The sequence below is a fragment of the Pieris rapae genome, chromosome 16, assembly GCF_905147795.1.
Source record: "Pieris rapae chromosome 16, ilPieRapa1.1, whole genome shotgun sequence".
NCBI classification, from domain to species: Eukaryota; Metazoa; Arthropoda; class Insecta; order Lepidoptera; family Pieridae; genus Pieris; species Pieris rapae.
This window is the reverse complement of record NC_059524.1, coordinates 8,912,897-8,937,538: the sequence shown is the minus strand read 5'-3', so window position 1 is coordinate 8,937,538 and position 24,642 is coordinate 8,912,897.

Here is a 24,642-nt window from a genome sequence, read left to right as displayed (position 1 = left end):
ATGAAAACGAAGGCTTGGTTATACAGGTATTCGTATTGTATGTGTTGCTACTACATTATCTAGTCCCTATCCTAAATATATGTAGGTATAGATTATTAAAGACACAGCAAAAAGTACAAAATATTCTATACGACATGGCCTTTTTATACGGGCCTGTAATCTTTTTGGCCACGAATCTATGAATTTACGCACTGTTTTGAAGGGATCTGGCCACTGCTTGCACCAAAGATTTTCTAGGCGATGTCGGCGTATTATTTAGAGCAGGACATGTCATCTAAAACTGACCATAATTTGAAGTCTAAAGATCTGGGTTAGATGAAGGCCAGTCTTTAGGTCTCATAAAGTCGGAAACGTTCAAGCCAGGCTTAGATAGTTTGTGGACCTGGAACAAAATAAAATAGCTGATAGCTGATAGCCCAAGATCGATCAGGCTGATGATCTACACTCTGCCACACTGAGGGGGCATAGAGCCTTAATTTTCCAAGGTAGTTGAAATCAAATATCATTTATTCATGTTGAATGCTTCTAGTTTTACATATTTTACTGGCAGTTCTCAAATCAAGGGCGTAGAAGGGAAGAGAAGAACTGGCAATAAACTCTCCACTACTCTTTATAAGCAATAGTAATTATAATAAATAATAATCATTAGTAAATAAACACCATCTGATAGATTGCCGAGCAATGACTGAGCTTTACAAAAAGAAATTTAAAATTGTTTACACGGTGATAATTGGCTCTGCTAACAAGCTTCCTTATGGCAGATTTATATGTCTACTTCAGCACCCGCGAACTTCGTTGTGTCTTAAAATGATTTTCTTACTTCGCCTACTTATTTAGTGTTTTCCCATTCATTTTTCGGAATAAACACCTCAGTACTAAATAAAACAATTTTTATATGTTTCCAATTTATCTCTCCATAAAAACCTTCTACAGACTTTAAGGAATAAATAAATAAATACTTTGTTCAACCCTCTCTGAGTTTTCCGCGTAGCAACATATTTTGCGATTCATTTTTATTCATAAAGATTAAGTGGGATCAGTTACTTGATAAATAATGCTAGATATATGATAACGCTATTTTATACCAAGCAAAAATCCTCATATTATTTACCTGCAGTTTGCGTTTCGATACAAATGTTAGCGAACAATACGGTCCTCAATTAGGGCTGCCTAATGGACTGTTTTAGATGAATAAGAGCCTAACTAGACAATTTGCACAACACGCCTTTTCAGACCTTGAAACTAATGAGATTCAGAATTTTATTAAGAGATAAATTGTGGTTATAAACGTGATGAAAACTCAAACCGATAAGTACAGTAATCTAGTTAAGACCAGATCTGTTAAAGAATCTGTTTAAGCAAGAAAAAACTTTACAATTTTGGCTACCTACTTTAATTAATAGTATTCGTAGTATATAAGGCAATTTACCCTTATAAAATTTAGAAAGATGAAGGTAAGTTGTTTCTTTTTTATATTATTGAAGTGTCTTTAAGCGCCTGAGGGTAATTTTTTACGGACGAAACGTCACAAAGATGTGCAGCGTTCAATTAAGAGAGAGTGAGAAAGGGAGATCGAGAAAAAATATACAGTATTGGTTTATGTATGCGTTTGGTAGATATTGGAACTTTAGATGGCAATTATGTCGCATAACATCTTGTGCAGTGAACGCAGATATTTTATTAATTAATGTAATCACGCACGCATAAGCACGTATACAGTGTAAATGTAGACAGATATACAAACACATGAGGTGATCATACACTGGTACATGATCTTAACAAATTCAAAAAGGCAATAAAGATGCATGTAAGAGTGCACATAGTAGCCTACTACTACTATTACTATTTACCTAAGTAAAAATTAATTTACGAAGAAGTTTTACTTATGACCTGTGTACTTTGTACGCACGCACTTTTTTTAGATTCTAAGTGGAGTTTATGATTTGTATGAACGTATAAGCTAAAAAATAATGATACTCATGGCAGATATGGTTATTTGATTTCTTGCATCTTAGAAATACAAGATTAAGGTAAATTGTTAAAAATTTGAAAATAATTAAGTGTACCTCTGTGCCTTTCAACCTCAACCGTTATTTTTTCACCGAAAAAGGGGAAATTTGGCGGGAAAAATCTTATCTATGGAAACACAATATATTTTTGATATTAATAATTGTAAATTAATACGTCTGTCTTAATGTATTGCCAAATCATTATTTACTTTAATCAGAACTCTCTAAACGTTGTATAATATTGAAAACATTTTTAATGAACTGTCGTTAGCAAGGCCATAACACTTGTAAATATTTACGATATCTGGCTATGTTTAATAGTGAAAGTTAAATTGGTGAAGTTTTTCCTACTTCCGTCATTGCCGGCAATTCTAAATCTAGTTAAAATTGGATACAGATTTTTGTTTGAAAACTCCAAGAGCCTCAGACAAGTCTCAATTCCGAAGTAATATCAATATGGAAGTGAGTTTTCTACGTTAGGAACGCTTTTAGCATTGGATCTAAACTGAAAATGAAATAGCATTGTTTCTATATTTGTTTATTTACTTTCAAGCAGAATGGATTTTGAAAATTCGCGATAGACAAGGGGGTGAGGGGGTCACGCATGAGGCCGCAAAGTTCGTAGGCTGATACAGATTTTTTTTTTCATAGAATTTTATTTGATAACCTTCGATAGCGATACAACGATTATGGTCATACAGTTTTTATATTACGATTTGTGTATAGTCCACAATAGGCCTCAGTTTCGGGGATTCTCTTCATTATCTATTCTGCCCAGTGGCATTCTGGTCTGAGAGCAAAAAAAGCTGAAGCACAACTGGAGAAAACACTGATGCGAAACGAATTCTAATCCCAATTAATGGAATATTATCATGATTTTCATTCTTCTGACGTTGTATAGTTTTGTTGATTTGTCATTATGTCTTCTCTTCATCAACTGCAATTGTGGTTGACTCTTTGATGTTATTAACGTTATCACTGATCATTACGGATGGATAATGCTTTACGAATTTGATATATGATTCAGACCGAGTATTTGAAAGTGAAATATGTCTAAGTTGGCGATGAAGTAACAGTTTCAAGTTGGCGCTATAAAGAATAATGATCATGGAAGTGCAGAAACATGTTTTTCCCACGGTCTATTGAGTTCGTATCAACGTGTTACGTTCTCACAAATAAACTATTAAAATGTCATAGACTAAGAAGATTACTCGTTGCTTCATTTGTTTATGTTCATAATAAGTTACTGCGATTATAAATTTCCTAATCCCGACGATCTTGGTTCAGGGCCGTATTTTAAACACAAATGTTGTTTTCCAATACGATTAATCAAGTCCCATTATAACCCTTTGTGAGCTTAAATTAAATCCATTAATTTGTTATTTCTATTGACAAGTTAATATATCTCTCCGTTTTTTTTTTTTTATATTTAATAATAATCACTTAATTGCAATAAAACTATGGCGTTAATATATTCTTCATGCAATTAAAAATGGTTTAAATACTCAGCAGCATGTCACTATCAAGTTTGGGCTTAAATAATCTAATGAGAAAACATCTTACCTCATTTGAGATTTTGAGATCGAAGTCACAAAAATAAATTAAATGATCAAGACATGAATCTATGTTATCAGTGGTGTTGCGCCAATTGATTATTAGTATAACATCTTAAATATATTATCTACAAATTATTTCGCGAATCACGAGAGCTTGGACGTCTGTATAATTGAATTAACCGGTTGAAGATACCCTCCAGTAGAATTGACGTTCATTACATTCCTGGATTCAATCCCGGTGATATTTAAATATTGTATGTATCTGCTTCGTGACCTTTTGAAAATTTATTGGTGAACAAACAGATATAATATTTGACAATTATGGATACAATAAAAAATTGATAAAAAATGAATAATTACTAAATAATTTTTTTTTTGGTTTGTGACACATGCTTGGGTCTTTTTCAATTTTTTTGGATTCAGCATTCTATATACCATTTGTATTCTCCAGAAATCGAACCCTATGACTTCGTTTACCATACCACTAAATCACGACATACTACTGTACATGTTTTTTGTTATAAAAACTTTTAAATGTATCATGTAAGACCATTTTATATTATCAATTTTGCCTTGAAATTACAATTTACATTTAACTACAGTCATAAATATTCCTCAGGCCATTTGAAAACGTCTGTAACTTAGAATGGAAAAGTAAGACAGTATTTACATAAGACGAGAACCGTCTGTGACTGTAACTAAGTTAGGCAGAAGTGGAGACTATTGTAAGTTAAAGTGCTCTCAGTAAATAGTTTTAGTTATTATCCTGACTAAATAATGACTAAAGTAACTTTAAACAAGATTCTGTTATTTTTAGTCGAAGTAAAACTTATAACCGTCTTCGTTTGTAAGAGAAGTGCAATAGTATTTTTTTAAGAACGGTGCAATCGAGGCTCACTACAATAGTATGCTTTCTTAGTCGAGATTTTATCAGATATATCAATACATATATAAAAGCTGTGATGGCGTATTGGCTTCAGTGTACTCATCTCATCCCTCAGATCGTAGGTTGAATTCCAGACTGTGCACTAATTTCTATGTCCGCATTTGCTTGAACGGTGCAGGAAAACATCAAGCCGGCTTGCCTTCGACCCAAAAAGTCGATAGCGTGTGAGGCACAGCATACTGATAACCTACATACTCATTAGATTGACAAATAATTATAAAACAGATACAGAAGTCCAGACCCAGATAATTTGAAATGCTTTTTAGTTTCATATATAAAAATGTACTGACTTCAAACACCTGTCTATATTACCTAGGAGGATGGGACTTTGGTATGGTATGGTGAGCCCCGTCTTACCTCCCACATCACAAAAAATGGTGCGGACAAAGAGCAGCCGGAAATAATAAACGTCTCAAAAGATATACGACAATATACGTATGTTTTTATTTAATGCCTTTTGGTTCAAGTGCACAGGCGCTAATTAATTATAAGTATCGCGATAGAGTGGAGTAATGCAAATATTAAAGGTCACAGAGTATGTTTTTACCAAATTGCATGCATAATTTATACAGTAAGACCTAATAATAATAATGTCCATTTTTTTTAATTAAAGCAAAATAAAATATATTCAATACATCTTATACACAACATAACACTTCAAGTACGACCATTCACCACAAGTAGCACCCGTTCACGAGTATGACGCATAGTCATCATCATCAGCCATCGGCCCCCTCGCCATATTTTAGAGAGAGAGAGAGGTATCGCAAACAACATTGGCCTTCGCCGTCGCACATTTACGTACACAGAAACTAAGTTCTTGACGAACACTTGCTAAAAGCAAGACTTTAAATTTACATTTTAGTGATTTTTTAAATATCAATATAAAATTTATTTAAAAGTCCTGTTACAAAAGGCATTGCCCTGCGGCCCGAAATTTAAAACACCAAAGTCATTAATGACAAACAGTTGAATAAAAATATTCCAATTGTTTAAAATTTGCATAGCTTTTCAATTTACAAAAACATGGTTCAAACGACAACGAATAAATTATGTCAGTTGTTTATTCGCCTCGTAAGATTTTATGTACATAGTAGAATTTATATTGTGTATACAGAGTGGATGAGGACCTGCTGTAGCTGGAAGCCAGCAATTGACGGGTAGCACATGCTAGGGGAGAGCTGAGAGATTTTCCCATTTCGGAGGCCAAGACAGAACGGCTTGATTCTTTTTGTATGATAGTTAAGTAATTCTAATCCTTAACAATTTTAATAACCCTTAGTCCAGTGTTTATACTCGATTCTTTTTTTCCATAATTGTTTAAAAGCGATATTACTATATCAACTATAATCACTGGAATTGCGAATCACCTCAAATTAAATTTTGATTTCCAATAAAGATGTTAAAATTTGTCCCGCCTCAATTTATATATTTGAATAAAAGTCAATTTTTAATGATAAACAATACAAAAATACATACATTCATTTTCACCCCTCTAGGATTAACTCCTATTTTTATGTGATGTTTATATAGAGAAAAATTCACAGAAAAACCTAAAAAGTTTTCATTCCGGAAAACCGAAACTAAAAGTTTTGAACGTCAGTAAAATAGATAGTTGTTAATTTACATTTACTAGTTCTCAAATGGCATGAAACGGATGAGAAGAGTGGATTTTTACAAAGTGTTTATTTACATACAGTAAAACTAATTTTTTTAGTACTAACTAAAAACAATTCACACGAAATATAAATAAATATAAAAGAGAGTACAAATTCTTAAAAGGCCGACAACGAGCACTCTAGCAAGGAGAGTGTCCATGGGCGGCGATATCACTTAACATCAGGTAACCCTTCTGCCCGTTTGCCCCCTGTTCTATAAAAAAAAACAATTACAATGAGAGTCTCAATCACGAAACAATTGTTCCAACTAGTCGACCAACACATCGTTGGATATCATTGCAGTAACAGTTGAAATATTCGGTTCTCCAAGCAATTAACTGTGTTTTAATCAGTGTGCACTGGAGATACGCATAGAATGCACCTTAATTATTCTAACGATTTATGTAGCATTGAGACTCTAATGAGAGCTGAGATATTACGAGATTTTGTCATTATATACGGTTCAAGATTTGTAATACTCATTAACTAAGTATTCATTTCGGGTTAGTTTCATGAATTACAATTTACGACGTCACATCTATAATATCCTTGCTTTTTATAAGCCTATATTGATTTCAGTCAGATATTGCAGCCGTAAAAGCAACATCTACTTTATTTTCAGGAAAAATAAAAGACGATAATTCTGTTTATGGCGAGCGGGCCGATGGCTGGCCATGCGTCATACTCGTTGTTTTTAATTTATTATTAAATGTAGCACGCAGCTTCTTACAAAAATTGTGTAAAAAAACTTGGCGATTAAAAAGAGTGCCGGAGAGTTTATTTATTTATTTATTTTTATTTATTTACACTTCGTTGCTAAAGAAATACAAATTTTATTGCCAGTTCTTCTCTTCCGTTCTACGCCCTTGATTTGAGAACTGGCAGTAAATGTAAAATTATAATCATTAAATGTATATTTCTTATTTTTGACGTTCATAAGTGTACATTATGTTACCTATATGAATAAATGATATTTGTTTGTTTCTTATTAAGTGCATCATATCTAATTTATAAAATTCTTGTTGTGTTACAGTGTGTTAAAGTATTTGTAATTTAATTTATTTTAAATAAACCATATAACGGTTTTGAACTAATTTGACATTAATGTAATTAAATTATAATAAAAAATGGGAGCTGATACCAGCCCCATTGCTCCGACACACACATATACAAATATAAATTGCATATTTAGAAACCGTATCATTTTTTAATGTTCAACCTAAGTGTAAAAACCATTCGCACGTAATAAATATGTAATTTACAACTCAAAATTATCATACAATAGCTGTAAACCTATCAATTCCAATATGAAGATTCGAATGTCAGACGGTGAGTGAACTTAATATATATTCCAATCATTCACGTACAAATAAGGCTCACAATAATCGCGAAACGATTTTATAAAAATTTCGTGTTCAAAGAAATTGTCTAAATTAATATGTTGTGAGATATAGTTTTTTTTTTCTGTATTTTGCAGAGATAAGCAGCCATCTCCTTGAAGCTTTACCCTTGTTTAGTTTATTAAGTAAAGATGTATACATGCAAGTGGTTCAGGACTGGGGTCCCGCTCTCAAGCGTCCAGAACCACAGGTCTTGAATAAGCTCGAAGTCGGATATAAGCCGGGAAGCTCTGGGTTGAATGTCCTGGCGTACCTGGAGGCCCCATCTTAAGGGCATGTGAGTGAAGTGTTTTATTGAATAGGTTTTGCTATCCTTTTGAATAGCAGAGGTCTCAGCCCTTTAACTTCATTAAAAAGGGAGTCAAAGTTCTAAGGGAATTATGCTCGAAGAGATGACATTCTCACATGATGATGATGTTGGTGTCCAGTGAGGTAACAGTTGAGGCCGCTGAGGCCAACGTGTGTATCATCACCTTCTAGCCTCTAAATTAAATTTGATCAAATATAGAAATGCAATTAGAAGACTAAACCCATAAAGAATTATAGTGCAATTAGATCAATATACATAGTGTGTATAATGCGGAAATGTTGGAGAGACTGGGGCTGCAAGTGTCAAATAATAACACTCGGTGGTAAGTGGTCGCAATAGCTGGCGATGCCGCAAGTACAAATTTACTTAAGGAAGCACTATTTACGCGCGTCTTTCACTCTCTGAATCAGTGCCGGATTAGCCACGTAGCAAGAGTAGCAAATGCTACGGGCCCCGCGAATTTGGGGGCCCTGCGCTCCAACGTACCCGAATATAATATCACCCATAACCGTAAGAAAAAAATATTAATATAACAGCGTAATATACCTTGCGTCACTTCTAAAAAATCTGAAACTCGATTTCGTCACGTTTAATCATAAAAATAAGTAGGTATTAAATAACTTTGTTAAATATAGTAAAACTTTCAATAAAGACTTATTTAAGCTGATGTTGACTGAACTGCTCATGAAAATTTAAAACAAAAAAAATTCCTTAACAGTGGGAAACAGCTGTAATAACATAACTATATAAAAAGGGTGATGATTTTAAAGTGTTACTATCTCTAAATTTGCTGATAATAAATACAAAAAAAATATTTGTAACTGTCTTGTTTTATTTAATATTCTAAACTTGAGAAGGGCCTCTTGATAGTATTTGCAGGCCCCTGGCTGGCTTATTTTGTCACTGCCCTGAATACTATTGCATGTGAGAATGATTCATTTGGTTTCACACTAGCTGGTGGCACTATTTGTAATAAAAAGGTTAAGGATTTATATTGTCTATTTTTATTTATGTTGTTGTTCTAGTAGCTTCAGCGTGCGACTTTCGTCCCAAACTACGATCCCTGCGATCATCAATGGACCTTCTTTCTGTGTGCCCATTTAACATTCGCTCGAACAGTCAAAGAGAACATCGTGAGGAAAGCGGCTTGCCTTGAACCAAAAGACGGCGTGTGTCATATGCAGGAAGTTGATCACCTACTTACCTATTACATTAACAAATTTTCATGACACATAACCCGTATCAAAAAAGGTAGCGTAACTATTTTATTTATTTTATGTGATTATATTTAGTTAGTTCTTAGTTTAAATTTTGTAATGTATTCTTATTAATTAGTGTAAGTATAGAAAATAAAGGAAATAAAATAATTCTCTACAATATTCTTTAAAAACTAATACTCGTACCTCAACCATAGTCAAAAAAGTATTTATTTTGTTTCTAGTACGCCTTTTGTATTTAGGAAACAATGTAGATTTTCAAGCCATAATAATAAATAAAGTGAGCTGCAGTGTCCACGACTTAATTTGAAATGTGGAGGAAGCCTCACTTAATCCTGTAATCACTTTAGCCGGCATCTTTTGTTCCCAGTAAGTAATTTATTTTTAACTCAGTACTATGTTTGAGAAAATGTATTATACCTTGAAAATAATACATTAACTCAAATTGTAATGCACTAGTACGTAAAATATTCGAACATTTTGCCGGGTCCATTACTAATTTATTCGATAATTGGTTTGTTCTGAAGTTTCTAGGCTTTTCAGCCTACATGGTCATCATCTTGGAGTCGGATGGTCAATATCTGGCTGACCAGATTTGCTTAAAAGGCACTCATTACATGTGCTAACGGGCTTATCTTGTAACTGTAATAAAACCATTTCATTACTTTGATCTTTATGTATAATTAATGTGAATGAATTCAAAATAAATATCAGATTCACATGTATCCTTGCAATACTGCTCGCTCAGTCTTTCTACAACCACGTGTTAAGGCTTAGGTTCGTTACAAAGCGTACCAGTTTCTTAAAGGCAGGCAATGCACCAGCGAGTCTTCTGGCAGTGTAGATGACGTCGCTTAACATTAGATGTAGCCTACCAGTTTTTGCCAGTTGTAATTTTCGAGAAATACTTACTTCAAACATGTATGCTCTTGCAGCCATAGCATAAACTATTCAAAAGTTTGGCATAAGCATGTGACTCTCACATCTGAGGGCACAGGTACTCATAACAAAAAACACTAGATCGTTCTATAAACTGCACGTTTGACCCAAATATCGACGAGTGTCAGGCACAGTACGCACGCCTAGTAAAAAATAAAACAAATGCAGACAGACAGAATTATTAGATCAATCTTATTATGTTACTATCTTAAGTAATACCTAATAATAACTTAGTTATTTTTGAGTTTAGAATATAAAAATAATGTGGGTGTGTGTACAAACTCTGTGGTACATAACAGTAATACGGTATAAGTTTTACAGAAAGAAATCATGTCATGCATGTATTTTCAGTACTGTGATCTTTCATGTTTCTATTGGCGGGGGCCTGTGAATTATTGAGAAGCTAATCCCAATACTTTTCCGGATCGGACGATTTGATCAAGAAGATACTATTGATTTTTTCGTCTCACGTTTATTCTTTAACTTTTAAAACATCCTGGATTAAGAAATAACAAATGCTACTCGACTCAAAATAAAGTTATCTAAATACAAATTGTAAACTCTAAGTTTAATTAATAACATCAGGGATCTCTATTGTTTATATTTCCACGAAATAAACAAATTAATTGCATAAAGTCAGAGAAGTAACTTATATTAAAAATAAAGTATGTAGTTTGGTTTTGAAGTTCAATTTACTATAGACTAGACAGTTAACAAATTCCTGTCTCTAACTTCCCTATATCCATAGCTCAACAACTAGCCAAGTAAACCATCTTGAATACGGGTTATCATAATTAACACTTCACGAAACAAAAACTGCCGTAAATAAAATTCACTTGTGAAACGACAACTTGTACGCATGCATCTTATTACAATTACTTTGTTTCACCAATTCGTTTCTATAGTCTATACGGTATTTGTGGCCGCACCCGTTTCGCGCGTTCTCGCCATTTCTGTGATGTAAATAAAAATGGCAGGCAGTTGTTTATCGCTTGCAGCTACATAATTTTATGCTACAAAGAAGAGATAACTACTGAAACATTAAATCCGTAAACTTGAGAGTGGCCCGAAGGAGAATAATAATAATCATACAACCCACTTCTATAATTACTGTTGGTAAATAGTGATTGTATTATGACGTAATGTAGGTTAAGAAATCCTCCCAGAAAACACCTTAAATTCCTTAAAATAAATTGAATAGTTTATTAAACGAAATTCGCTTGTTACAAAATGAAGAACAATGTCATTACACTACCTTAGAGGTGTGTTTTAAGTTAACTATTAAAGTTTATTAGAACAGTGTTGGCCGAGTGGCTTTAGCATGCGACTCTTATCCCTGAGGTCCCAGGTTCAATCCCCGGCCGGACTTTCTATGCGGATTTAACATTCACTCGAACGGTGAACGAAAACTTCGTAAGGAAACTAGCTTTCCTGAGACCCAAAAAGTCGAGGGTGTGCGTCAGGCTCAGAAATCTGATCACCTACATGCCTATTAAATTATAAAATGATCACGAAACAAAAATAGAAATCTGAGGCCCAGACCTCAAAAGATTTTAGCTCCATTAATTTACTATTTTTAAATCAAAAAATTTAATACAGTGCCACATACTTTTTATATGATAATTAATATATAGGATAATTTGGAGTCATGCAGGCTAACCTAATTGATCGAAATTTCCTAATAAAACAAAGTATAGGTACTAGTATCTAGAAAATACAGTTCTATAGGCTTTTATAAATGTAACTACCTAACTAGAACTGTGAACCGTTCCATAATTAAAACTTTGCGATTTTAATTAATAATGTAAGGAATAAAAATAAATAAAAAATTTCTTAGATATAGAAAGGAAAATTGTTTATTTTACCAAGATAGTACAAACATTACAAAACATTACAACTAGCGGCCTTATTGCTATGAGCAATAATACTAAATCATTTGAAGCACTCGACGCGTGTTTTGCCTGTAATGGGATCGGTATTACCAATTTCAGCCTCCGGCCCAGAAAACTATGTGGCAATATACACATGATTGTAAGTAAAGAATTAAAACATACACAATTATTACAAATTTTTAATCTGTAGACTTGATGATGTCCTGACACTATTTAGTCTGTTATTATATTGATGTCGCAGTAAAGTAGTTAAATCAGAGAGTTAATTGAATATCTAGAAAGTTAATTAAAGATCTATATTCAATTAACTCGCTAGTATTTTGATTTAAATAAAGCAGTGCCGAAAACGTTTGACTGTCTGTCCCGAAAGCCAGCGTGTTTTTTAATAATGTAACACAAGACGACAACAGCTGATTACTTTTAGACTAACGTTGTGATTTAATTACTTTACTGCGACATTGATACTATTATCGAATTATAACAAGTTTTAATTAAGAATATATAAATTTAACATTTTAGTAATACTATAATAATATTTTTATATGAATAAATAAAGTTTTTTTTTCACTTTTGGAAGAGAGGGGGAGACGAAGAAATAAAATAGTGTAGTTTAAAATGTATTAATAAATATATTCTCGACTCTTAAACTTTAATCTCGGGTACTAGGTCGTAACGTCCAGATAAAAGTGCACCTACCTATGTATCTAGAGACACGTCCGCGGATTTCCCTACGGTACGTAAGTGTATTGAGAACTCAAATAGACAATATAACTTGTTGCTCGAGGAAGTGCACTTTGATATTAGTTTTAAGATGGTTCATAAAAGTTACTGAATTATAATTATGATGGCTTCTTAGCTGACGTCACAATTCAAGAAATGTATTTCAGATCCAAAAAAATACGTTTTTTTTTTTTTTTGAAACCAGTTACTAGGTTCGATATGGTACTGATTGAGTATTCAGTAGAGTATTGTGGTGTTGAGAGGTCGGACCGAGTTGAAGAAGATTGTGATTAAAAGGAAAATGCCTTGAACATGCAGCTGAAATTTAATCTAAAGTGTTGTTTGTAGTGTTATCGTATGCTTAAACAAATGATGTTCTTATAACAGAACTTTATTTCTTATTACAAAAAATGTATATTTATTTAAATGATATACGAACAAGATACACATCATCAGCCGTCCCAATTTTAGTCTACTAGGTTCATTCTGATATGTACCTTTGATACCCTTTTGAATTGGTTAAACGTACTAATATTACGAATTTTAGTCGCTAATTAATTAAAATTGTAGGATTATTATTCTGCTTGCACTTTACACGCATGACCCGAATTAACACGCTAATGACGATGTCAATACCTACGGAGTGACGATATTTCTCCGACATATACATAGGTGGTTCACACACATAAAGGGATAAATTCTAAAAATGTATAAATTAATTTCTAAAAATATTTCTCTACATTTTGTAAATGAAGGGGTTTTAAACAATTGTTTACGTTTAGATCTACGAATTAATTTAAATTTTGACTTGACTTAGCTTCATATTAACTCTTTGATGCCTTTGACGCATGAAATATCTATTTAATATTTTATATAATAATGAGGGTGAATTTTTACAATGCGCGCGCACACCGTTACACAAAACTGACAGAAGTTATCATAGACAACATTTCGAAGTAAAAAGTGTCGATTTCTTTAATAATGTAGCAATATTTTTTGTGATATTTAAATAAACTTTAGTTAACTATATAACGCGTTATAATATAAGATTTTTATTTTGTTACGCAAAAGAAGTATAACTTCTATCGTGTGAACATAAGCACACACACATTTTTTAATTTAAATTTGTTATTCTGAATTTTTAGCACATACTTTTTATAAATGTTGATAAAACAGTACATCATGACAATAGAGCAATATCGCCATTATCAAAGTTCTCATGGGTCATGGTTCTAACTTTTGTAAATATTTTATCATCAGGGATAATGATTCTAATGGTGAAACTTTAAAATCAGTCCCTTAGCTCTGAAGCTTTGTTTATATTACTTGTGGAGATAGAAAAGCCAACGTATACAAGTTAGATATGAAGTGAGCATCGGAGGTAATGCACTGAATAAATTCCACTGAAGCGATGCTCTGCACAGAACGGTACGATATTCCGCTATTTAATACATGGGGCCATTAGACGTGCTACAAAGTAACCTCAACTTTTAATTTAAACACCTAAACGTCTTAACAGATTCTGATTAATTTTTAGAAAGTTGACGTTAATACACTTTATATTCTCTCTATATTTTTATCTTTTAAATAAAGCCGAAGTCACAATGCTTGGTTATGTGGAATTGTACCATAAAAACATATAACCATAACACCTAAACGACTTGAAAGATTCAGATATTTTTTCTGTGTTCAAGTGGAGTCTAGAATATTTAAATTATTACATTTTGTTTTGTATGTAAGACGTACATGACAACGTCAGTTAAAACTGCTAGTATACTTGTATTTTAATCAACTGATCTTAAACAAAAACCTGGTATATAGCCTCTTAAGGCACTGAGAACAGACAGATATTTTTTGATATACCAAAAAGCTTTGTGCTTCTATTGTCATTAAGAAAACACTGTCGAAGCTTTAAAGCTCTTATAAAGTTTATATATGTATTTTAAAACTAAGTGAGTGATATACATCATGTAGCAACACCGCTTAAATGGGGCCATTAGACGAGAATCGTAAAGCAAATGACACCAACTTTTATCTTGACCATACCATACCGGTACCAATCGGGATTTGAAGGAGATATAAATTTAAGTGTGAAAATATCTGAAATAAAAGGCTATTATTATTATGTAAGAGGGTGCTAATTCTTAAATGTCCGGAAACGTATTCGCTAACCAAACAACTAAACATGAGTGGACCCGTTTTGCTCCAAACATTTTTATATAGAAGGCAATCGGGGCACCATGGCCATCAAAACCTTCATTGTAACACATTATATAGACAATTTAAGAAATGTCTCAGCCCTGTTAACATTTATCGTATCAACTTTAAAATCAGTTAAAATCAGCAAATTACATTTAAAAATGGAATGCATTTAAGTTAACGTAATTTCCAGGCAATCCAATTTAACGGGAAAAGTTAAAAGTGAATTTTAAAGCAGGGTTCTGATGGGATTGTTTAATTCATAATTAAGTGATTCACGTCTACATGGTATGAGTTTGTTTCAAAATGCGATGTGTTGTAATGAAATATGTATGTAAAATTATTTAACATATAAGCGATGTATAGTCAAAGATCATTTATTTATCTAGCAACAAGCTCCCATACTAGGATTCTCTGTGTTATGGGCAGCTAGTCTCTTCCTTTTGACATGATAACGGTACATAACAATTTCTTTGTAACACTTACATTTATAACTAAATTTTTTTGTCCAATAAGAATAATTTCAGTTTCTACCGAAGACAGGTTGCGAAGATGTGTAAGATTGTTATTAAATTAAACTTTTGAAACGTGTGCAAACATTTTATTATTAAGAAAATTTTATTTGAGAGGCCCTTTGGCTTCTGAAGGAGAAAATACTAAAATCCTAATACAATTTCTATTTTATCCGCAATCTTAGTTTTGCGTAGACCATAACAACTGCTAGAATAAAACAATTGCAATATAAATCTCAGTACAATCGCGTGCAACATAAACATTACAAACATACAATTCCACTAAAGTCGGGTTTGAAATTAGTTTTCAGCTATTTTAGATAGTATCAAGCTTTGAAGGCAATTTTTGGCGTCTTTGTACAGTCATGTGAGTAATTTGATATTTTTAAATATTAAATTATTACGCATCAATACACCGATCCTGGTCAAACTCCGCGCGAACTCGCCTACCATATGCTATAACGAATTATATCTTATTTCGGCCATACAATGCGCAGAAGGGCTGCAACTTGGACGAAGGGATCGTGATTGGTAACACAGAAGTCAAAATCACGTGGCAATTCACCAACAAGGTGACTCATCGTCCTCAAAACTGTACACTGTCAAAAGATAGGAGCTGGACAGAAACCAGGGGAAACAGATAGTCCACTCCTGATGCTTCCGTACTGACCACACTGTTAAATTATTAAACGATGTGTGGATAATATTGTATACACTTCTTGGATTGTTTTTCTTAATACTGATATGTAACAATCATTTTAGCAAATAATTTTCAAATAAAAATGTTTTTTAGCCAATACATTTCTTTCTAAGCTAAACAAACAATATTAATTTCGAGTATATTACGATATATTCGATGTATACCTAGATATATAATTAAGTTAGAGAGAAAAGAATAAGACGTTGAATCGACCCATACTTCACACTTAATTATTTAGTTTACTTCGTTTGCCTTCATTAATCCTATACAGCACGCAAAACTACAACATACGGCAAAGAAAACAGCATACCAATTCTGGATAGACCGGTAACGCACTCGCGAGCCCTCTGGTGTTGAGTCCATGACAGTTCACAACAGTTGAACTTCCTGTAAAATATACTATAAAATGTTTTATATAGTAAATATTAATCTTACATAACTCTATAATAAAACCACCCTTAGCAACATGTTTAAAAATTCTATTAAGTAGTACATTACTAAGACAACTAAAATAAATAATTTAGTGTAGTGAAAATTATACTGACATTTAAACCAGGTGTTAAAATTATTTATTTTACAATTTTAATCTAATTAGTTTTTTCGGTGTTACAACATCTAGGTACCTTGACAACAGTTGGCTGAATTTTTTTAAAAACTATATTTCATTTAAATATTAAAGTAATTACTTAGTTAAGTATAAATTAAGAGCAGTATTGGCCAAGTTGTAGGGCTTTGAACTTATGGACTTTGTATGTGCACATTAAACATTCGCTCGGACGCTGAAGGAAAACATCGTGAGGAAACAGTCTTGCCTTGAACCAAAAAGTCGACGGGGTGTGTAAGATACAGGAGGCTGATCACCTACTTGCCTATTAGATTGACAAATCATAATACAGAAATATGAGACCCAGTTCTTTAACGCTTGTAGCGCCATTAATTTATTTTATTTTAATTACTTATTGTATTTGATGATTTTAATTGCATTTATCATCGATTGACCCTTTCTGTACATATTTATATTTGTTTTGAATATTCCATCTGAGTACAACTTAATTTATAAAATAAACATGTAAGTAGAAATGTTTTACATTGAGATATAATGAATATTATATTTTCATACAAATGTAATTAAATAAGTACAACTGAAATCAATAAATTAATTAAAAAATGTATTTTGAATGCGAATGTATTCAATCCAATTACGAAAGTAAACTATATTTCGTGTAAACTCTGGGAATTATTCATATTTTATGCATTTAATTTAATGTTAGTTTGAGTTGGGCGGGTTTTTCATTTTGACATTTAGAAACAGATTGTTTTAAATATAAAAATCAAAGGAATGTTTCGCAGGTATCAATTTGCTTATAAAGTCTAAGATTGCATTTATATACAGAATTCTCGCTTCTAACTTTAGTAATAACCATAGATGCATCAACTGAACCCACCGATTAACACATTAATAGCTCTTTTCTCGGATCCGAGTAGAGCGGGGTAATAGCGGCGCCGCCCACTCGGATCCGTGCGAGTGTCCCATTTATTTTTTAAACCATTGACACTCCTAGCTTGCGGAGGCGAGTATTCGGCACCCGACGAGCTTATGCGTATGCCGATCACACGGACGCGAAAAATTTAGTTTAGTTAATAAAAATAATATAGATTCATACATACATATTTTCAAACATTCATAGTTACTTAAACAAAGTTCGCCATACATAGTTTTGGTTTCCGTCTATTAAAGTCTTCACTCGCAGCTATTATCAATACTATCCGTACCTTATAGGAAGTGTTCAACAGTTTATTTTCGAAACTCATTTATCATTTTTCTCGCACCGAGCTATCTAAGTCTAAAATCTTAACTTTTAAATACTTTTGAGACGTTTTCTGATTTCCCTACGGTATGAAGCTTTAAAACAGCTTAAAGCTAATAGCAGCTTGTAAAAGATGACGCCATTATGCTTCTCTTTGTTAAGCTGAAACTCAGCTGCAGGTGCACCTGATGTATTGCCAGTATTCGAGCTTTATCTTAAGAGTGTAAGATGCTTTTGGCTTTGAGCAAAGTTTTCATTGAAATTGAACCTATAATTACACTTAATTATGCAAAAGTATATAAAGTCATCCTCCAGCTAACATAAATTACTATAACAAAAACATCAACTAACCTTAAAAAATATTAATTTCTAAAATATATCATTAAAAGGAATTCGAAGTTCCGAACATACTGGCAGCGTTGAATAGCTAGACTAATTCTTTAACCGGCTAACTGCTTTTCGGTTTTCTGTGATGCCAACTAAACTTTTCGCAATTTCTTCAAAAAGCCTTACTCTGGTACCCCACGGCCTGGAACACCGAAACCAGGCCAAACGTGTGCCCGGTTCTGTTCTGTTTATGGTAAGGAAACCCCGTAATCTACGCTCAGTTTGGGGGCACTTTTGATAGTTAGAATCGATAATTTATTACGTTGATTTACTCAATAACAAAATATCTAAATTTCTGATTCATACTTAAAAGGGCCCGGCTAAAGTAATCTTTTAAATAAGTAATTAATGAAAGATTACTTTAATTATTATTAAAATCAATTTTTGTGAGTATGTTTGCAAATTTTATGAAGTTAAACTTAAAAATATTAGCATAAAATTCCATCTTAAAAAACCATCTCCACGTCGAATTTTAATTAGTTAAATCTTTGCATTCATCTACAAATTGACGATATTAATAAATATGAAATAAAATATTGGTCTCTGTAAAAACGTACGTACAATACAGACCACAAAGAATTTTCTCACTGTACGTATTATATAGGCAAAATGAATAAGAAAAAAAATATTTATGTCAAAGAAGCCTATATGTTATAGTTGAGATGAAAATATATAATTTATGTGACGCAAGAACACTATTTTAACTTGGGGCAACTTAAAACTCAGCGTTAGATAACGCTTCAAATCAATAAACAATAATAAATGTAATTAGAAATAATTAGGTATATTATGTATCAATTTAAAAGCAATCACATTTTCAAAAACTTATTTAGGGCCCTTAGAAACTTTGGGTTTAGGAACTTAGGAAAATTGGGTTATCCACAAGGTTGAAATTTGTTCCGCTTTCATCTTATTAAGGGTTATTAATAAACTAGCCAAACTAGTTAATCAAAATTCAGGCGATTAGGCAATAAATATTTCCGATACTCATAAGACTTTACGCTATTACCGCGTTTAATTAAAAGACTTACGATCCTGGCGTCGTGCCAGGTAGGGTCAATGCCCTAGTCTAGACTATCCCAGTACTAGGTTCTGCCCGCGGCTTTCCTCACGGAAAATTTTCCTATAAACCGAAATTAACACTATTTGGAATACGGGACACTATTTTTTTACTTACTTACTTACTGACTTACTATTTCGGAGACAAGATAGTTTCACTTGGCACATTAATTATATTTTCTCTATAAATATTTATCATATTGAGTATTTTCTATTTAAATCTATGATATCCTTTATATTCCACTTTATTTCATTTTAATCGTCGGAAATAAAAATCTAACAACTTGAAACAGATGAACTCTGTTTCTTACAACTGAATAAAGCTATCTGACTAACTGCTATTTGTGATTGAAAGACACCTCCAGAAGATATCCCCCATGGAACCCAAAAAATCCGGATTCCAACCATTCCATGTACCAAAATCAAATCAGGATGAACACGCTAACGTCATCCTGGCAACCCAAGTGGAAAATAATAGACTAGAATGTGGAAAAATAATGATCAAATGAATTACTAGTTCATTTAATATGTAGGAAATCAATCGTTCATATAACGTGGAGCGTCAGCACAATGTCAGTAAATCAATCAGTCGCAGAAATTGCTACGTTTTAGAATTAACTGAACCGCGAAACGTGGTTATTAACGCAAACACATTTGCAAGTTTATCACAAATCAATGCATTGGAAATTTATTCAAACCCCAGGATGATCTGTATTAATATTAGCATCAATTTTTCTAGGCAGTTTTTGCCGCGCACCACTTTGTGAAACCAGCTTGCCCACTGAAGTATTTCCGAACCAATTCGACTTAGGGTCCTTCAAGATAAGAGCGTACCATTCTTAAAAGGCCGGCAACGCACTCGCGAGCCCTCTGGCATTGAGAGTTTCCATGGGCGGCGGTATCACTTAACGTCAGATGAGCCTCCTACCCGTTTGCCCCCTATTCTATAAAAAGAAAAAAAAATATTGTCAAGCAATAAAGATCCTTGCGGTAGTTAAATTTGGTGGAGCTTGCGGGAGGGATGTTACAAAAAATAAATTTGTTTGAAGCCTGTGTCAAACAAGGGCTTATAAGTTAAAATCACTGGTACAAATAAAAACTGTAGATTATGTACGGGTTCTTAGTTCAAGAGACGCATATGTTACCTATAAATAAAATAATAACCTAATGGATATTATCGAAAACAAGAATGTTATACCACAATTTATGAGTGTAGGAAAAACTAAATGGCTCATTGGATTCAATTGTGCTATGATTGCTAACATTTGGTTTGCTCAACTTAAAAATATATGTCAATTAACATATAACTCGGTAATAAAAACTTTTTATTAAAACTAAAATTTACAGTAAAAATTTAACATGCTAGAACTGCCAGCCAGCTTCGTTATATTGACGTAGCGAAATTATTTTTTTCTTCTATCTGAGGATGCGTATTTATTTTAGAAGATTTTTGCACCTTATTTGTTGTTTTGTTAAATGTAGTATGTAAGAAATTAAGGGATCAACGTGGCTTTGATGCTTTGTATATTTCTGTAGGAAATTGCTTGGATATCTACATATACATTGTTACTGTAGTAATATGTATGTATATGTGATATGTTTCGTAGTAATAAATAAGTAAATTACAGGCAGGGCAAATTTTTTAAAATCATAATTGTTTAGCTGGACGATTAAAAAGAATGGCGGAGAGTTTATAGCTAGTTCTTCTCTTTCATTCTATGACCTTGATAGAACGGGCAGTTAATGTAAAATTTGAATAATTATAAATACCATATAAATATATTTTTAGTTGCTTTTTACTGATTAAAGATCCCTTAAAAAGGGTTACGGTTACGTACTGATTCTGAAAAGGCCGGCTACGTACTTTCGAGCAATGTGAGTGTACGTGTACGAACGGTAATGTATCACGTCATATGGTCAACTAACGACCTGCCACCTAATCTGTAAAAAAATAATTCCTTAGCTACTCTCTGTTATGTCTGGGCTAAAATAAGAACTATTTGTAATATTGCAGACAGCTTAAGAACATGATTTACCTACGCACTTAACAAAACTGAATATTACTGGAGGCATAGTAAGAAATGTCCTATTACCATAGCTTTGTACCTATTATATTTAAAATAAGTTAGAGCGTCCGATCTCATATCAGGTTGACATGGACAAAAATTATAACAGAATGGCAACCACGTGATGAAAAACGAAAAAGATGTAAGAGATGGGCAGACGATATAAAGAGAATAGGTGGCACAACTTGGACAAGAAGAATTAACATTTGAAAGGATCGGAAGCAGCTGGAAGAGGTGTATTAGATTAATAATATATTATACGAAGTGTAAGAAATAAAGGCTTAATAATAATAAAAACATCTTAAATATTTATTTAAAACTTATTTATTACCTAATTTCACTATTGACCACCAAATGAAGGACGTAAAACAGGCGAGAAGAACTGGCAAGAAACCACCATTTTCAATCGCGCGCCGAGTACTTCGTTTACAAGGTGTGTAAGGATATGCATCTTGTGAACCAAAATACCACCTAAGTAACTAATGCATAGCATTAGCATGCAAAATAGAAGTAGATATATTAGAGATAACAAAACATTAACTAGTAGTCGATAAAAGTTAAACGTGAACATTACCAGAACAGTACAAATTGAAGTTAACAATACAGGAGCGATACTTAGCTAAATCAGGACTCTGAACCTAACCTTAAGAAGGTCAGTGCTAACAAATCTAAAATTAGGTAATTCACGGCGGCTTTTCACTCATCTACAAAGGCTGAAATTGATTCCAAGCACAATGGCGACAAAACACAATGCTATTTTCTATACTAAACCATTTCACTTGATTTCACAAGACCCTACACCCTTTCAGACATCTTCTAGATAATTATATAACTGCATTACGCAATTTTAGTTTCACATCGTAGAAAATAAAGACTGTTTTTCTCTGTACTAATTGAATGGCCCTCAAACATCGTGAAGCCTCTTAGGAGACTTTGCGTCTGCTTTTTTAGTTTTATGTTACAAAGGTGCTATCTATTTTTAGTTCAGACATTTTAAATATGTATTTAGTATTTATTGAATACTAGAAAAACTGATGAAGAAAAGTTTTCGTAATAAGCATAAAATAGTCACACTGTTTAAATAGTCACGGAAGCTAATATCAAAGCTAAAAATATCCTCGAAAATTGGGGCATCAATCAAACGCCAAAATTAGTGAAATCAATTAATATTCCCACAAGTAAACTAATTAATCATACTTAAACATCCTCGGATTAAAATCAAAGTCGCGAACTGAATTCTAAGTTAAACTTGAGTTGATTTTCAAGTTTATTTTAGTTCTGTGTTGTAAATGTTTAACTTTAAATTAAATTTTATAATTTCCCATTTTGTTCAAATTATATATCAACTATATATGAGCAAAGCTGGTCTAGTATCTTCAGCGTGCGACTATCATCCCTAGTCGTCGTATTTGATCTCCGGCTATGCACCAATGGACTTTCTTTGTGCATATTTAACAGCTGAAATTATGAAGGAAAACATCTTGAGGAAACCAGCTTTCATTCGACCAAAGAAATCGACAGGGTGTGTCAGGCCCATGAAGCTGATCATCTGACCTTACCTATTAGATTGACATATGATCATGATCAACAGATACAGAAGTCTGAGGCTCAAACCTAAAGAGGTTGTACTACCACCAATTTATTTATAAATATATAAATAACTCTTTTTCATATCTCACACACAATCTTTCAGATAAATTAACTCTGTCTTTTAGTTTATTAACGCTATATTCTTCACTCGTCGCGAAACTCTCAACCAGAACTCCAGATGTGATAAAATTTATTAATTATGTAGTTCCACAACTCTCAAATCTGTGGAAGCTTTATTAAAAATATTATGAACGATTAAACAAACATATAAATTCGAGTTAACTAGGACATCAGTTTCGATCACACAATATAAGCCGGGGAAGTGACGTCACAAAATCCCCCACGTACAGAGTGACGCAGCGGATTAAGTCAGGATTACATGAGCAGATGCCTGTAACACCAGCTGGGTAGCAGGATATTTGAAACAGTTGTCCTAATTATATCTTCAGGAGATTTGTTCACGACGGCTCTTAGATATGCCTATTTACTTTGGCTATTGTAGTGTTCAGACTCTGCAGAACTTGGACCCCGAATTAATCGATATCCGACACTAGCAGAAGATAGTTTTATGTCGTGGTATAATCAAACCAATTTGACATTTCTCATGGGTTGTGTCTATCAATAAAGGAGCATAACGTCTTCAGGCACTATTCATGTACACTTTATTTTTTATTTATACTTCGTTACATTTATAGAAAACCAAATAACATAAAAATTTAAGGGATTGAACGGTCGGACTTAAAAGCGAGGCAGTCAACCCTTGTAAGGAAAAATTAGTGCATAACTAAATCTTAAAAATAATATATAGCCACTAACCTTCATTTAGAATAATACGTAAAAATTATGAAGTAACTAAAAAGCTTATCTCACGAATCAAGGATTGCGATGTTATTTAAAAAAGTACGTGTGTACAAAGTACACATAATATCAGAGGTGAAACTTCTTTCTATATATTATTACTAAGTTAAAATATGACCACTCCATTTGGATAATTTTATTCACACTTTTCATACAAAGAAGTTATGTGACAGAATTTCCAGCTAAAATTCTTATATGTAACTACTAAACGAATACATTAGCCAACAGCGTGTATTTTTTCTGGATCTCCCTATCTCACTCTCTCTCAATCGGTCTCAATCGCTCCCTCCCTTTTATTCGACAAAAACGCTGCACATCTTCGTGACGTTCCGTGAAAATTTTACCCTGAAGTTTCACTTCAAAAAAATAATACGAGAAGTACAAAAGTCACGATTTAGCAGCAGTGTACATTGAAATCAGTCTAAAGAATAAAAAACTAAGCCACAGATTTGTCCAACGCCGCTGCCATTGAAATGTTTTTATTAGCAGCATTGTTTTTAAAACTTAAAAACCGTACAATTAAATATAATTCTTACTATCCAATCTTTTACTGTTTAAGAACTTAATGTTTCATGTTAACCAACTGTTTCTACATTAAACTGTGATCGAGTGTAGCTCAATTTAGTTTCGTCTGAAAAACACCTTGTTCATTGCGAGTTCAATAAATTACGGCATAGTACTGAATTGCTGAGCTAGATTGGGCTATATTACGAACACTGAACACTTCTTAGGAATATTAGACTGAACAAAAACGTGCATTAGCTATTTTAGCCGACCTAAACATTTGTTTACACACATTTGTGTATGACATATTTT